The sequence below is a fragment of the Schistocerca americana genome, chromosome 8, assembly GCF_021461395.2.
Source record: "Schistocerca americana isolate TAMUIC-IGC-003095 chromosome 8, iqSchAmer2.1, whole genome shotgun sequence".
Taxonomy (NCBI): domain Eukaryota; kingdom Metazoa; phylum Arthropoda; class Insecta; order Orthoptera; family Acrididae; genus Schistocerca; species Schistocerca americana.
The window spans coordinates 443,531,587-443,545,977 of NC_060126.1; the positions used below are offsets into that span (position 1 = coordinate 443,531,587).

The 14,391-nt window shown below is 44.1% G+C and overlaps 1 pseudogene; it reads right to left on the reverse strand.

The window, feature by feature from the left end:
* Positions 1–2,864: 2,864 nt before the first annotated feature.
* LOC124546156 lies at positions 2,865–2,982 on the reverse strand (annotated as a pseudogene).
* Positions 2,983–14,391: the final 11,409 nt, after the last annotated feature.

Sequence of the window (14,391 nt, forward strand, 5' to 3'; positions counted from 1 at the left end):
CAATGAAAATATTCGCCGAATAAAATTGGGAACCGGTATTAAATTCAAAACTGCAATATAATGAAAGATGTCGTCTCATGAGGCTCTTAATTGTGTTCTGCATTACAGAAAAGGTAGTCAGCGGAAAGGTCGCGTAGAAAGTAATTCAAAGAGTCTAAAAAGTGCGGTGCCGAGCGAATGCGTATTGTGCCGTGGCATCGGAAAGGAGCAAAGCGATTAAGTAGCTGGCCCATAGGGGATTCAGCGACCAGCGACAGTAAAAACTTGAGAATTATCTTTTTTGTAACCATTACACTATTCTGTGTCATAACAGCACTACACAGATTGATAATTAAGTTACATATTAACACGAAATACTCGTTACGATTTTATGCCGACGTTGTCACGAAATATTTACGGCGCCCGCCTGAACTGGAGACACAAATTGTTCTGTCGTCTGACTTCTAATTTTTGTTTCTTTAAGTGAATAAAAATTGTGCGGGTAGTGATTCCATTACTCCAAGGTGCCTAAAACCTTTCAAAACAACGTTTACGAGGTACCAACATTAACAGTGGAAAAAATATTTCAACAATTAATTTGAATCCTTACACAAGTGTAAAAATTTTAAGAATACTTCGAGAAATAATAAAATGATAATGAGTTTCTCTGTTAGTTTTTGTAAAAACTTACGATCCTTTCCGTGTAACGTAAGTCACATGATATTTACGAGAGACATGAGAAATTAACCAAGATATCGGGTCTTGTAGCTGAGAGACAAAAAACGGCGAAAGATTAAAAAACACAAAAGAAGGAAGGAAAGAACAATCTCTCAGGAAAGCCTCAGCGTCGTTCCTGTATAAGTCTTTCTTCATGGAGACGTCAGATTAATAGAGTAGAAACAGAAGTGTGTCGCTGTCTCTTCGCGAATCTGAAGATAGTACGGAATCTTTCGGTGAGGACATCTAACAACCCCGTCCCCGCAGACTAACAATCATGATTATAGAAGAATCTCAATTCTTCTTCTGTCTGCAGTCACAGGCGTAGAAACTAATGGTGAGAAAAGTGATTGTAGAGTGACAGCGCCTATGTTCACTGTAGCGAAAAAAAAAATCATCTCGCACAATAATCAGGTTCAGCTCACTTTCGTAATAATGGACTTTTAAATTAAACGCTTTTTATTAACTTTCCCAATGTATCGTCGAAACCACATTGTTACAATGCAGGCAAGTCCCTGACTAGCCTCCCCCACGTCAGTTCTCTATGAAACATTCTCAAAGACTCCCTCATTCCAACATTTTCCAGAACAAACGAAGATAACAAAGATGTTCCATTTCGATAGTACAAAGAGTTTCATGCATGTCAATGCAGTCAGCCTGCGATAACTTTGATGTACTCGTCTTCAGGCCACGAATGGCCTACCGGGATCATCCGACCGCCGTGTTATCCTCGGTGGAGGATACGGATAGGAGGGGCGTGGGGTCAGTACACCGTTCTGCCGGTCGTAAGATGGTATTCTTGACCGAAGCCGCTACTACGAGGGCAGTTCAATAAGCAATGCAACACATTTTTTTTCTCGGCCAATTTTGGTTGAAAAAACCGGAAATTTCTTGTGGAATATTTTCAAACATTCCCGCTTCGTCTCGTATAGTTTCATTGACTTCCGACAGGTGACAGCGCTGTACGGAGCTGTTAAAATGGCGTCTGTAACGGATGTGCATTGCAAACAATGGTCAGTGATCGAGTTTCTTTTGGCGGAAAACCAGGGCATCTCAGATATTCATAGGCGCTTGCAGAATGTCTACGGTGATCTGGCAGTGGACAAAAGCACGGTGAGTCGTTGGGCAAAGCGTGTGTCATCATCGCCGCAAGGTCAAGCAAGACTGTTTGATCTCCCGCGTGCGGGCCGGCCGTGCACAGCTGTGACTCCTGCAATGGCGGAGCGTGCGAACACACTCGTTCGAGATGATCGACGGATCACCATCAAACAACTCAGTGCTCAACTTGACATCTCTGTTGGTAGTGCTGTCACAATTGTTCACCAGTTGGGATATTCAAAGGTTTGTTCCCGCTGGGTCCCTCGTTGTCTAACTGAACACCATAAAGAGCAAAGGAGAACCATCTGTGCGGAATTGCTTGCTCGTCATGTGGCTGAGGGTGACTATTTCTTGTCAAAGATTGTTACATGCGATGAAACATGGGTTCATCACTTCGAACCTGAAACAAAACGGCAAGCCATACCCTCAGCCGGTAAAGTCATGGTTACAGTCTTCTGGGACGCTAAGGGGTTATTCTGTTCGACGTCCTTCCCCATGGTCAAACGATCAACTCTGAAGTGTATTGTGCTACTCTTCAGAAACTGAAGAAACGACTTCAGCGTGTTCGTAGGCACAAAAATCTGAACGAACTTCTCCTTCTTCATGACAACGCAAGACCTCACACAAGTCTTCGCACCCGAGAGGAGCTCACAAAACTTCAGTGGACTGTTCTTCCTCATGCACCCTACAGCCCCGATCTCGCACCGTCGGATTTCCATATGTTTGGCCCAATGAAGGACGCAATCCGTGGGAGGCACTACGCGGATGATGAAGAAGTTATTGATGCAGTACGACGTTGGCTCCGACATCGACCAGTGGAATGGTACCGTGCAGGCATACAGGCCCTCATTTCAAAGTGGCGTAAGGCCGTAGCATTGAATGGAGATTACGTTGAAAAATAGTGTTGTGTAGCTAAAAGATTGGGGAATAACCTGGTGTATTTCAATGCTGAATAAAACAACCCCTGTTTCAGAAAAAAAAAAATGTGTTGCATTACTTATTGAACTGCCCTCGTATTTGGTCGAGTAGCTCCTCAATTGGCATCACGAGGCTGAGTGCACCCCGAAAAATGGCAACAGCGCATGGCGGCCTGGATGGTCACCCATCCAAGTGCCGACCACACCCGACAGCGCTTAACTTCGGTGATCTCACGGGAACCGGTGTATCCACTGCGGCAAGGCCGTTGCCTGCAACTTTGATGTAGACAACATTATTCGAAACACAAAAATGTTTTGTAAGGAATGGTATGATTTCACAGTAATAAATGCAATTTCTATAACGGTTTTTTAGTAATTTCTGTAAAACCAAAAATAAGTCTGGTTGCCGATAACTCACAAAAGTAACAAATCTTATTTCATAGAATAATTAGCGTTTTCAGAGATAAAACAGAAATATATGCAAACATGTTTTCAAAATATATTGGAAAAAATATAATATGATCAATTAAATTTCGATCGATAGTCGCCAAATATCACAACAGTTCTGAAAACTTCCTTTAGAACATATGGTATCCAAATTTCAAAGAAACAAAATTGGTGGAAGAACTTACGATTATACCACAGCCATCTACGTATCGTTCCCATAGACAGGCATAAACAAATGACAGTGCGCACGGAGGCATTTAACAACTATTCTAATATTTCATTTAGTTGTACCGAACATTTCCAGTAGCTCTGAAACTAAATACATACTTTGCAAGTCGCTGTGGAGTGTATAGCGGAAGGCACTTCTCACTGCACCGCATTTATTATTTCTTCCCGCTCCAGAGCCACTGGAAATGTTCGGTACAGCTGAAACGTCCCCTTAGAAAAAATATACATGACTGTGCTTAAACTGACACACAATATTTTTTAGCGCAACGCAATCTGACTTTCAATAATCCCTACAAAAGAATGGCCCTGACTAACATTAACCTATACCTTTCACAAATCACTTACCTCACAAAAATCTTGGTTACTCGAACTACTGCAATACAGCGAGCGCAACTACTGCCAGCTAAATAAAAGATTCAAACTACTGAAGGCACTAACTACTGATAGGTATAGTTAGCAAATGAAAGATATTGATAGAGAACAAACAATATATTTACCTCAATAGTGTTCAAAAGTCATAATGTATATAGCAGTTCATGACATCCAGTCTTACAAATTTCAAAACTCCGCCATCTCTCTCCCCTCATCCACCACTGCTGGCGGCTCACCTCCAACTGCGCAAAGCTACGCGCTGTTCACATCCATCTGCCCAACACTACAATGGCAGACAACAATGCAAACTAGCCACAGACTGCACACAGCACAGCCAGTGATTTTTCATACAGAGCGCTACGTGGCGTTACTAATAAGAAAACCTAAACAGCCTACTTACACAGCTAAATGAAATGTTATGCTTACTGTATGACGTTTTACGCTACCGGATTCACGGCTTACAGCCTCATCTTCAAGTGCAATCAAGGCATTTCCATTCAGAGAATATTGTCAACATTTTTAAAAAAACTAGACGAACGAAGGCAGCTTCAGAAGGTGTTACATGTAGTACTCCCTGGTAATGTTGCAGGGTAGGTCAAACTGATATTTTGCCCGTTCGTTGTAGGTAGAAGTATAATCCCAAACTAATAGTTTACCTGAGCATTAAATGTTTCTTGGTGGCCGGTGAAAACAGGGCCTACTCTTTCAAGCTGCGCCTTCCGCGTCTGGCTTGGTTTGGGATGTTACTTGAACATACAGTGAACGGATAGAGTGTCGATTTAATCTACTCAGCCACATTAGTAGAGGATCATAGCATGTAAGCTTTCACGGCCGGCGTCTTCATTAATTAATGATTAGTAGAGGATGTTACATGAAGCACCTTCCAACGCAGCCTTCGTTCGTAAAAAAAAGATTTACTGATTCTCTGAAAGGCATTACCTTGAGTAAGAACGTGGGTTTTTGTTGCACCTGAAGATGCTGCTGTAAGCCATAAAACCGGTAGTACAGTCGATTAAAACCAAGTTTTACCAGCTGTCAGCTGCATTTTGATTTATCGCGAATTCAGTGGGCGGATGAGGGTCGTTCCAAGTCAAAAATGGCTCAAATGGCTCTGAGCATTATGAGACTTAGCATCTAAGGTCATCAGTCCCCTAGAACTTAAAACTACTTAAAATTACTTAAACCTAACTAACCCAAGGACATTACACACATCCATGCCCGAGGCAGGATTCGAACCGGCGACCGTAGCGGTCGCGCGGTTCCAGACTGAAGCGCCTAGAACCGCTCGGCCACACCGGCCGGCGGAGTAAAAGAGATATACTATTTAGATGCCAATGTAACTGTGATGTAAACAGAAAAGTATTTCTTAATTTACAATGACTTGCATAAAACAATGCATCCATTGTTCTAATAAACTCCTGCTTGTTAACTTCGTGAATATATTGTTTCCAGGAGGGTTTGAAAGCAAAGTAATAGCTGCAGCGAAGTAGCTCCACTCAGGGCCACAACAATGGGACTTCCTTTTCCCTCAGTTTTTCTGAGGTTATTAAAAATGTGGCGTTGTGCCACACATCACGGTGTAGAAGAAGGCAATATCAGTGTCCAGCAACAGTCCCCTTGTGAGAACGCAATCTCTCGCGTCGACAATTTTGGATAAACGCATAGCGGATTCCTTGGCGCATCGAATTTGTGTGTAGGCTCAAAATGGCCACCTGCATAAAGCACCACACATCGTACAGAATAGTACTGACAATGACGGCAGAGGGAGCCGTCGATAGTTTGAGTCAATGAAGTTTTTATCCAACAGTCCGCTTAAAAACTGACAGTCCATTACGAGAAGAATCCTAAGTACATGTCACACAGTAGCCCCGTTACGCGGCGAGCTCTGTTATCGATAAAGCCTACAGATTCATCAGCGTCTCATTTCTCGATTGCAGGCGGAAGACGCCTACAGAATCGGGCGGAGGCTGGTCGACACGCAGCGACTCACGTCGCTGTCTCCGGATGACTTCGGTAAGTACCGTATTCTCCACTGTGCGCTGTCGACCTCGGCTTATCGTGCAAGGCAATCCTTTTCCAAAGCTGAACTCAGTCTTACAGCACAAATCACCGAATTCCATATTCCGAAACGTCTCAACAGGAACAGATCGCACCTGAGTTGTTCATTACCATCGGCGCACGAACGCAGATATGACAGATACTGGGATAAGGGATTTCGACACTGAAAAACAACTGTTACGACAGAGTGGATGTCAGCGGATGGAGTTTTTACCTGTCAGACTCTGTGTTGGCTACGTATGTAGATTAACTTGCTGCTCTTCTTAGCAGTAACGTAACTACGGAATCCAGACCGCAGTAGTTGAGAAGCGAGTATGACGGGTTCTTCAGATGTTAACAAATCTATATAGTGAGCTAGCAGTAAAGGAATATTTCGTCCGTAAAGGACGTCATCATGAGAACTGCGACTGTTAATGAATACATTTAAAACAATTTTCTTCTTCAGTCATTTTCTTATGTTGACAGTACGCTTTGCAATGCTTTGCATATCATCTTCAATGATGATGCTAACCAGCCAAACGCGTAGTGGCAAAATAAATGACTGACGCAGAAAACTGTTTCATTTGTAAACAGTAAAGGAAACCAAGAAGTAATTTGAAAAGGGGGTGAAAGACGAGGGTGAAGAAGTAAGAACTGTGAGGTTTGCCGATTACATTTCAGTTCTCCCACAGTTGTCTAATGACTGGCAATGGCAGTTGAACGGACTGGACATTGCCTTGAAAAGGGTTGTAAAATGAAAACCAATAGAAGTACAGCCAGTTCTACAAGAAAGTGTACGCGATAATTTTAAATGTAACGTAGTAATGTAAATCTGGTGGTGGTCTCGAATATGTAACGAATGCTCTTTTGAGCCGTGTATTGACAAACAGAGTGATAGTTGAATGCTTCGTTTAGTCAGTTGCAGTTTAAAATCAGTGCAAAATATCTGAAGCTTCACTTACTTATATTTATATTTTTATCAAAAATACCTTCTGAGGTCATGCTGCTTCAAGAAGAAAATGATCCGAAAGATCGCAGCCGTCTCCGTGCAGCGTGGAAACAAGATAATGGACTGTCCAGACTGATTGGCCTACAATGTCTCCGGATGCAAATCCGATAGCAAATGTTTGGTAATACATTAAGATGAAGCTTAGAAGAAAGCCAATATATACTTTGAAGCAGCTGTCATATCAGATCAGGACGATGTGGAGATCGTCTCGTAAAAAGCATGCCAAAAAGGTGCCAAGCAACGATCGATAATAGTGGCGATTGAAGTAACTATTAGGTAATGGTGCAATTTGTAATAACATGTATTTTTATGTAAACATATGTTTATAATAGTGTCTTTTATTTCAAACAGATAACGGTGTACACTTTATTGTGGAACTGACTGTAACACAAGTGTAACGGGACGCAGTCAAATTAAATCAGGCGATGCTGAGGGAAATGACACAATAGAAATTACGAAATGACACAATAGAAGTACGAAACAGCAGTGCCAGTGTTATTAAGAAGTACATGCAACGTTTATTTAGCCATGTATGCATGTCCGAAACATTATCAATGGCTCTGAGCACTATGCGACTTAACTTATGAGGTCATCAGTCCCCTATAACTTAGAACTACTTAAACCTAACTAACCTAAGGACAACACACACATCCATGCCCGAGGCAGGATTCGAACCTGCGACCGTAGCGATCGCTCGGCTCCAGACTGTAGCGCCTAGAACCGCGCGGCCACTGCGGCCGGCCCGAAACATTATCGCTTCGTACTTCATAACAAACAGCCAATGCTATTTCATATTTTTTCACCAGTACCGGGTTCCAGTTCGTGAGAGATTAGTGACGACATACGGAAGCTGAGGTCTGGCAGTGATTCGCGCACAGACAGCCGAAGCTGTTACGGCGACCGCTCGCTTAAAGTGGGAAATCTGGGTTCGAGTTCCGTTCGCGGCACTAATTTTCATTGTCATAATTCTAATACACACCCGATGATGGTTCATATTCACAATTTCGAATACATTCTTTGTAGCCTAAAAGTAGTATATGCTTTTTGCTATTTGCTTAGAAAAATAACGACTGAAGGCCGAGGTAGAGATATATAAAACCGAAAATGGCTATAGCTAGAAAAGCATTTCTGAAGAAGAGGTATTTTCTGTACGTCTGGAGTATAGCCGTGTATAATGGACGACGTGCAGCTGAGACAAGAAGAGAATTTGGTGCTACAGAAGAATGCTGAAGGTGAGGTGGGCAGAAGAAATTTATATACCACGTTTAACAACGACGTGACATTCACAACAACTTCCCGCCAAGTCGGTATACAATGAAGAACAGACCTTCTGTACTAAACAAAGAACTTACATCTTTGTCAGTGACAATCGCTGGTACATATTTAGCAACCTTTAATAAAACTCAATTTACAAAATTGTATGTTACATTCATGCATTCCTTTAAAATATGGAATATAAATTTTTAGGCGCAAAATAATCAGTTTTTATGGCTATGTTTTTTTACACCAACTTCTCTTCTTCTAAACGAAGATATTGATACCTGGATTCCTAATGTATCATTGGTTTTATTGCGTTACACTATTTGATCTTGTTACCCACTTTTGGATTTCGAGAGCTGTTGGCCGCTTGTTGTCCCTGGTGAATTCCAGTTTTACAGCATTCATCCGTGGCTAGGTTTCCACTGTTCTTTAAAATTTTTCACACACTTAGGAAATTGTTTACGCAAGAGAATCGTACAGACATACCCTTCTTTTGACCATCGGACAGGCTCCCGCACGGACGACATAGCAAGAAGCATCCCTGGCGTAGAGAAACGACTGAAAGATATGAAAGCAAATAAATCACCAGGTCCGGATGTAATCGCAATTCGGTTTTAAAAAGAGTACTCTACGGCATTAGACCCTTATCTAGCACCGAGCGAGGTGGCACAGTGATTAGCCCACTGGACTCGCATTCGGGAGGACGACGGTTCAATCCCGCGTCCGGCCATCCTGATTTAGGTTTTCCGTGATTTCCCTAAATCGCTCCAGGCAAATGCCGGGATGGTTCCTTTGAAAGGGCACGGCTGACTTCCTTCCCCTTCCTCCCCTAATCCGGTGAGACCGATGACCTCGCAGTTTGGTCTCTTCCCCCAAAACAACCCCAAGCCCTTATCTAGCTTTCATTTATCGTGAATCTCTCACCCAGCGCAAAGACCCAGGCGACTGCAAAAAAGCGCAGGTGACCCTGGTATGTAGGAAGGGTTCAAGAACGGACGCAAGAAATTAAAAATTACAGACCACTTTCCCTAACTATGGTTTGCGGCAGAATCCTTCAGCATATTTTCAGTTCGAATATAACAGGCTTTCTCGAGACTGAGTAGCTTTTTTCCACGAATCAGCATGGTTCTAGAAAGCACCGCTCGAGCGAAACTGAACTTGCCCTTTTCTCACGGGATATTCTGAGAACTGTGGATGAAGGGCAACAGGCAGATAGCGTTTTTATAGGTTTCCGGAAAGCATTTGATACGGTATCTCATTTCAGGATGTTAACGAAGGTACGAGCATATGGAACAAATTCACATATAAATGAGTGGCTCGAGGACTTCTTAAGTAATAGAACCCAGTATGTTCTCCTCGACGGCGAGTGTACATCAGAGGCCAGGGTATCGTCAGGTGTGCCCCAGGGAAGTGTGATAGGAGCGCTGTTGTTCTCTATACAGAGTGTTACAAAAAGGTACGGCCAAACTTTCAGGAAACATTCCTCACACACAAAGAAAGAAAATATGTTATGTGGACATGTGTCCGGAAACGCTTACTTTCCATGTTAGAGCTCATTTTATTACTTATCTTCAAATCACAATAATCATGGAATGGAAACACACAGCAACAGAACGTACCAGCGTGACTTCAAACACTTTGTTACAGGAAATGTTCAAAATGTCCTCCGTTAGCGAGGATACATTGATCCACCCTCCGTCGTATGAAATCCCTGATGCGCTGATGCAGCCCTGGAGAATGGCGTATTGTATCACAGCCGTCCATAATATGAGAACGAAGAGTCTCTACATTTGGCACCGGGGTTGCGTAGACAAGAGCTTTCAAATGCCGCCATAAATGAAAGCCAAGAGAGTTGAGGTCAGGAGAACGTGGAGGCCATGGAATTGGTCCGCCTCTACCAATCCATCGGTCACCGAATCTGTTGTTATGAAGCGTACCAACACTGCGACTGAAGTGTGCAGGAGCTCCATCGCGCATGAACCACATGTTGTGTCGTACTTGTAAAGGCACATGTTCTAGCAGCACAGGTAGAGTATCCCGTATGAAATCATGATAACGTGCTCCATTGAGCGTAGATGGAAGAACGTAATGACGAAAGTAAAATGAGCTCTAACATGGAAATTAAGCGGTTCCGGACACATATCCACATAACATCTTTTCTTTATTTGTGTGTGAGGAATGTTTCCTGACAGTTTGGCCCTACCTTTTTGCAACACCCTGTATACACAAATGACTGTGCGGACGGTGTGGACAGCAATCTGCGGTAGTTTGCTGATGATGGCGTGGTGTGCGACAACGTGTCGTAGGTGATATAAGACGACTTAGTCAAAATTTTCAGTTTGTGTGATCAATGGTAGCTAGCCCGAAATGTACAAAAGTGTAAGTTAATGCGGATGAGTAGAAAGAAGAAACCTGTAATGTTCGGATACAGTATTAGTAGTGTCCTGCGTGACACAGTCCAGTCGTTTAAATATCCGGGCGTAACGTTGCAAAGCGATACGAAATGCAACGATCATACGGGAACCGCTGTAGGGAAAGCGAATGGTAGACTTCGGTTTACTGGGGGTATCTTGGGAGAGAGTGGTTCATCCGTAAAGGAGACCGCATATAGGACGCTGGTGCGACTCACTCTTGAGTACTGTTCGAGAGTTTGTGATCCATACCAGATCAGACTGAAGGATGACATCGAAGCAATTCAGAACCGTGCTGTTGGTTTTGTTACCGGTAGGTTCGAACATTGCGTGACTGTTATGGGTACACCACGGGAACTGAAGTGGGAATCACTGGAGCGAAGGCAACGTTCTTTTCGAGAAACACTATTGATAAAATTGAGAGAACCGCCATCTGAAGTTGACTGCCGAACGATTCTACTGCCGCCAACACACATTGCGCATAAGGACCATGGAGATCAGGTATGAGAAATTAAGATTCATACGGAGGCATATACACTAATGGCCGTTAAAATTGCTACACCACGAAGATGAAATGCTACACGCGAAATTTAACCGACAGGAAGTAGATACTGTGATATGCAAATGATTAGCTTTTCAGAGCATTCACACAAGCGACACCTACAACGTGCTGACATGAGGAAAGTTTCCAACCGATTTCTCATACACAAACAGCAATCTATCGGCGTTGCCTGATGAAAATTTGTTGTGATGACTCGTGTAAGGAGGAGAAGTGCGTACCATCACGTTTCCGACTTTCATAAAGGTCGGATTGTAGCCTATTGCGATTGCGGTTTATCGTATCGCGACATTGCTGCTCGCGTTGGTCGAGATCCAATGATTGTTAGCAGAATATGGAATCGGTAGGCTCAGGAGGGTAATATGGAACGCCGTGGTGGATCCCAACGGCCTCGTATCACTAGCAATCGAGATGACAGGCATCTTATCCGCATGGCTGTAACGGATCGTGCAGCCACGTCTCGATTCCTGAGTCAACAGATGGGGACATTTACAAGACAACAACCATCTGCACGAAGAGTTCGACGACGTTTGCAGCAGCATGGACTATCAGCTCGGAAACCATGGCTGCGGTTACCCTTAACGCTGCATCGCAGACAGGAGCGCCTGCGATGGTGTACTCAACGACGAACCTGGGTGGACGAATGGCGAAACGTCATTTTTTCGGATGAATTCAGGTTCTGTTTACAGCATCATGATGGTCGCATCCGTGTTTGGCGACATCGCGGTGAACGCACATTGGAAGCGCGTATTCGTCATCGTCATACTGGCGTGTCACCCGGCGTGATTGTATGAAGTGCCATTGGTTACACGTCTCGGTCACCTCTTGTTCGCAATGACGGCACTTTGAACAGTGGACGTTACACTTCAGATGTGTTACGACCCGTTGCTTTACCCTTCATTCGATCCCTGTGAAACCCTATATTTCAGCAGGATATCGCACGACCGCATGTTGCAGGTCCTGTCCGGGCCTTTCTGGATACAGAAAATGTTCGACTGCTGCCCTGGCCAGCACATTCTCCAGATCTCTCACCAATTGAACACGTCTGGTCAATGGTGGCCGAGCAACTGGCTCCTCACAATACGCCAGTCACTACTCTCGATGAACTGTGGTATCGTGTTGAAGCTGCATGGGCAACTGTACCTGTACACTCCAACCAAGCTCTGTTTGACTCAATGCCCAGGCGTATCAAGGCCGTTATTACGGCCAGAGGTACTGATTTCTCAGGATCTATGCACCCAACGTGCGTGAAAATGCAATCACATGTCATTTCTAGTATAATATATTTGTCCGATTAATATCCGTTTATCACCTACATTTCTTCTTGGTGTAGCAATTTTAATGGCCAGTAGTGTAGACAATCGTTTTCCCCTCGATCTATTTGGAAGCGGTACAGAAAATAAAATGACAGGTAGTGGTATAGGGTACCCTCCGCCACGCAGCGTACGGTGGATTGCGGAATATCAATGTAGATGTAGGCATACATGTGCAGTGTAATAACTATCTTTTTCCGCGATACGCAGCTGTATAACTGATTACCAGAACGTAAATTCTGTTTACAACATTTTTCCCAATTGTGATTATTCTCAAGAATGTCAGGTTCTGTAGGATCGTCGTTATATTTTTGACAGCTGCCCACTCACTTATTGTGAGTATGGTTGGCGAAGTCACAGACCACTTTATCTATAAGAGCAGTTTTGTTGCGTATTGTAGAACTGAACGAAGGTACATATTGATGGCGGCTCAGAGGCGTTGAAACATTAACGGAATAGTGTTTTCGTATGACAGGCGAACCATGCTGTACGGTATATGTATATCACTGTATAGGCGTGAGTCCGCAGCTCGTGGTCTCGCGGTAGCGTTCTCGCTTCCCTAGCACGGGGTCCCGGGTTCGATTCCCGGCGGGGTCAGGGATTTTCTCTACCTCGTGATGACTGGGTGTTGTGTGTTGTCCTTAGGTTACTTAGGTTTAAGTAGTTCTAAGTTCTAGGGGAATATGACCATAACTGTTAAGTCACATAGTGCTCAGAGCCATTTGAACCATTTTGTATGGACGTGATGTTTTTAATCTGAGTCACTCTCACGGAATTGAACTACAGTCTGCACCTCGCGCGGACTTTTCGTGTTCTTTCCGTCGGTAGAGTATCAAAAGTGTTGGACTTTCTGCAGTTTTTGGAAAGAAACGCGATCAGAGTTCGAGATGTTTGTTGCTGGCGAAATGAGTGCAATTTGCTACAGAGTTGGTGCAGTGCGTCGTAATAGAACGGTCAAGACTTGTTCCATTACCTTTATGAAAAAACACGACGTCAGTGGTACAGGTCAGAAGTCTTTGTAATCTGCCCTGTGACTCTGCCTGAAAAGTAAATCGCCTTATGGCGTTTCCCAGCAGCACGCGGCGGCAACTCGTTCAGAAGCTGTTGTTGTTAAGAATGCGTTGATGCAGCTTCCCACGCTAGACTGTTATGTGCAAGCCTCTTCGTCTCCAACGAACGACTGCAGCCTGCGTTTTTGCTCACCATATATTGTTTTTGTGGTGTCACCGCTAGACACCACACTTGCTAGGTGGTAGCCTTTAAATCGGCCGCGGTCCGTTAGTATAAGTCGGACCCGCGTGTCGCCACTATCAGTGATTGCAGACCGAGCGCCTCCACACGGCAGGTCTAGAGAGACTTCCTAGCACTCGCCCCAGTTGTATAACCGACTTTGCTAGCGATGGTTCACTGACAAAATACGCTCTCATTTGCCGAGACGATAGTTAGCATAACCTTCAGCTACGTCATTTGCTACGACCCAGCAAGGCGCCATTATCCGTTACTATTGAGATTATGAATAATGTACCGTCAAGAGCGACGCTCATCATTTATGGATTTAAGTTAAGTATTCCACCAGCTACGTCCGTTTTTATAAATTCTAATTTCCTTGACCTGTTCCATGACCTCATGACAGCCTGCGTGAGCTAAAACGCGTACCTTTCGGCTTCCTCTAATAATACGATGTTGGCTCTCCTGCCAATCCACAACATAGGCGACGAGACAACACCGCGTTCGTAACTATACTGCCCTGATTTACTTGTGTAATGGCTTCGCCACCATCTCCAGATGTACTGGCCGAATTTTATCGCTTACAGAATCAGCAGACGCAGGCCTTACTGGATGCCCTTGGACAGCTCGTCCAGGGTCAATGTGCAATGCAAAATGATGCGGCAGCCGCCGCTCCACCGCTAACGCAGCCACAACACGCTGTTGTACCAACTTTTCGTCCTTTTGATGCTGCACTGGAAAGCTGGACGGAGTGGTCACGCCAATAAACTTTTTGTGGACTTGGACATCAACGGCAAAGTGATACCATTCCGGCTCG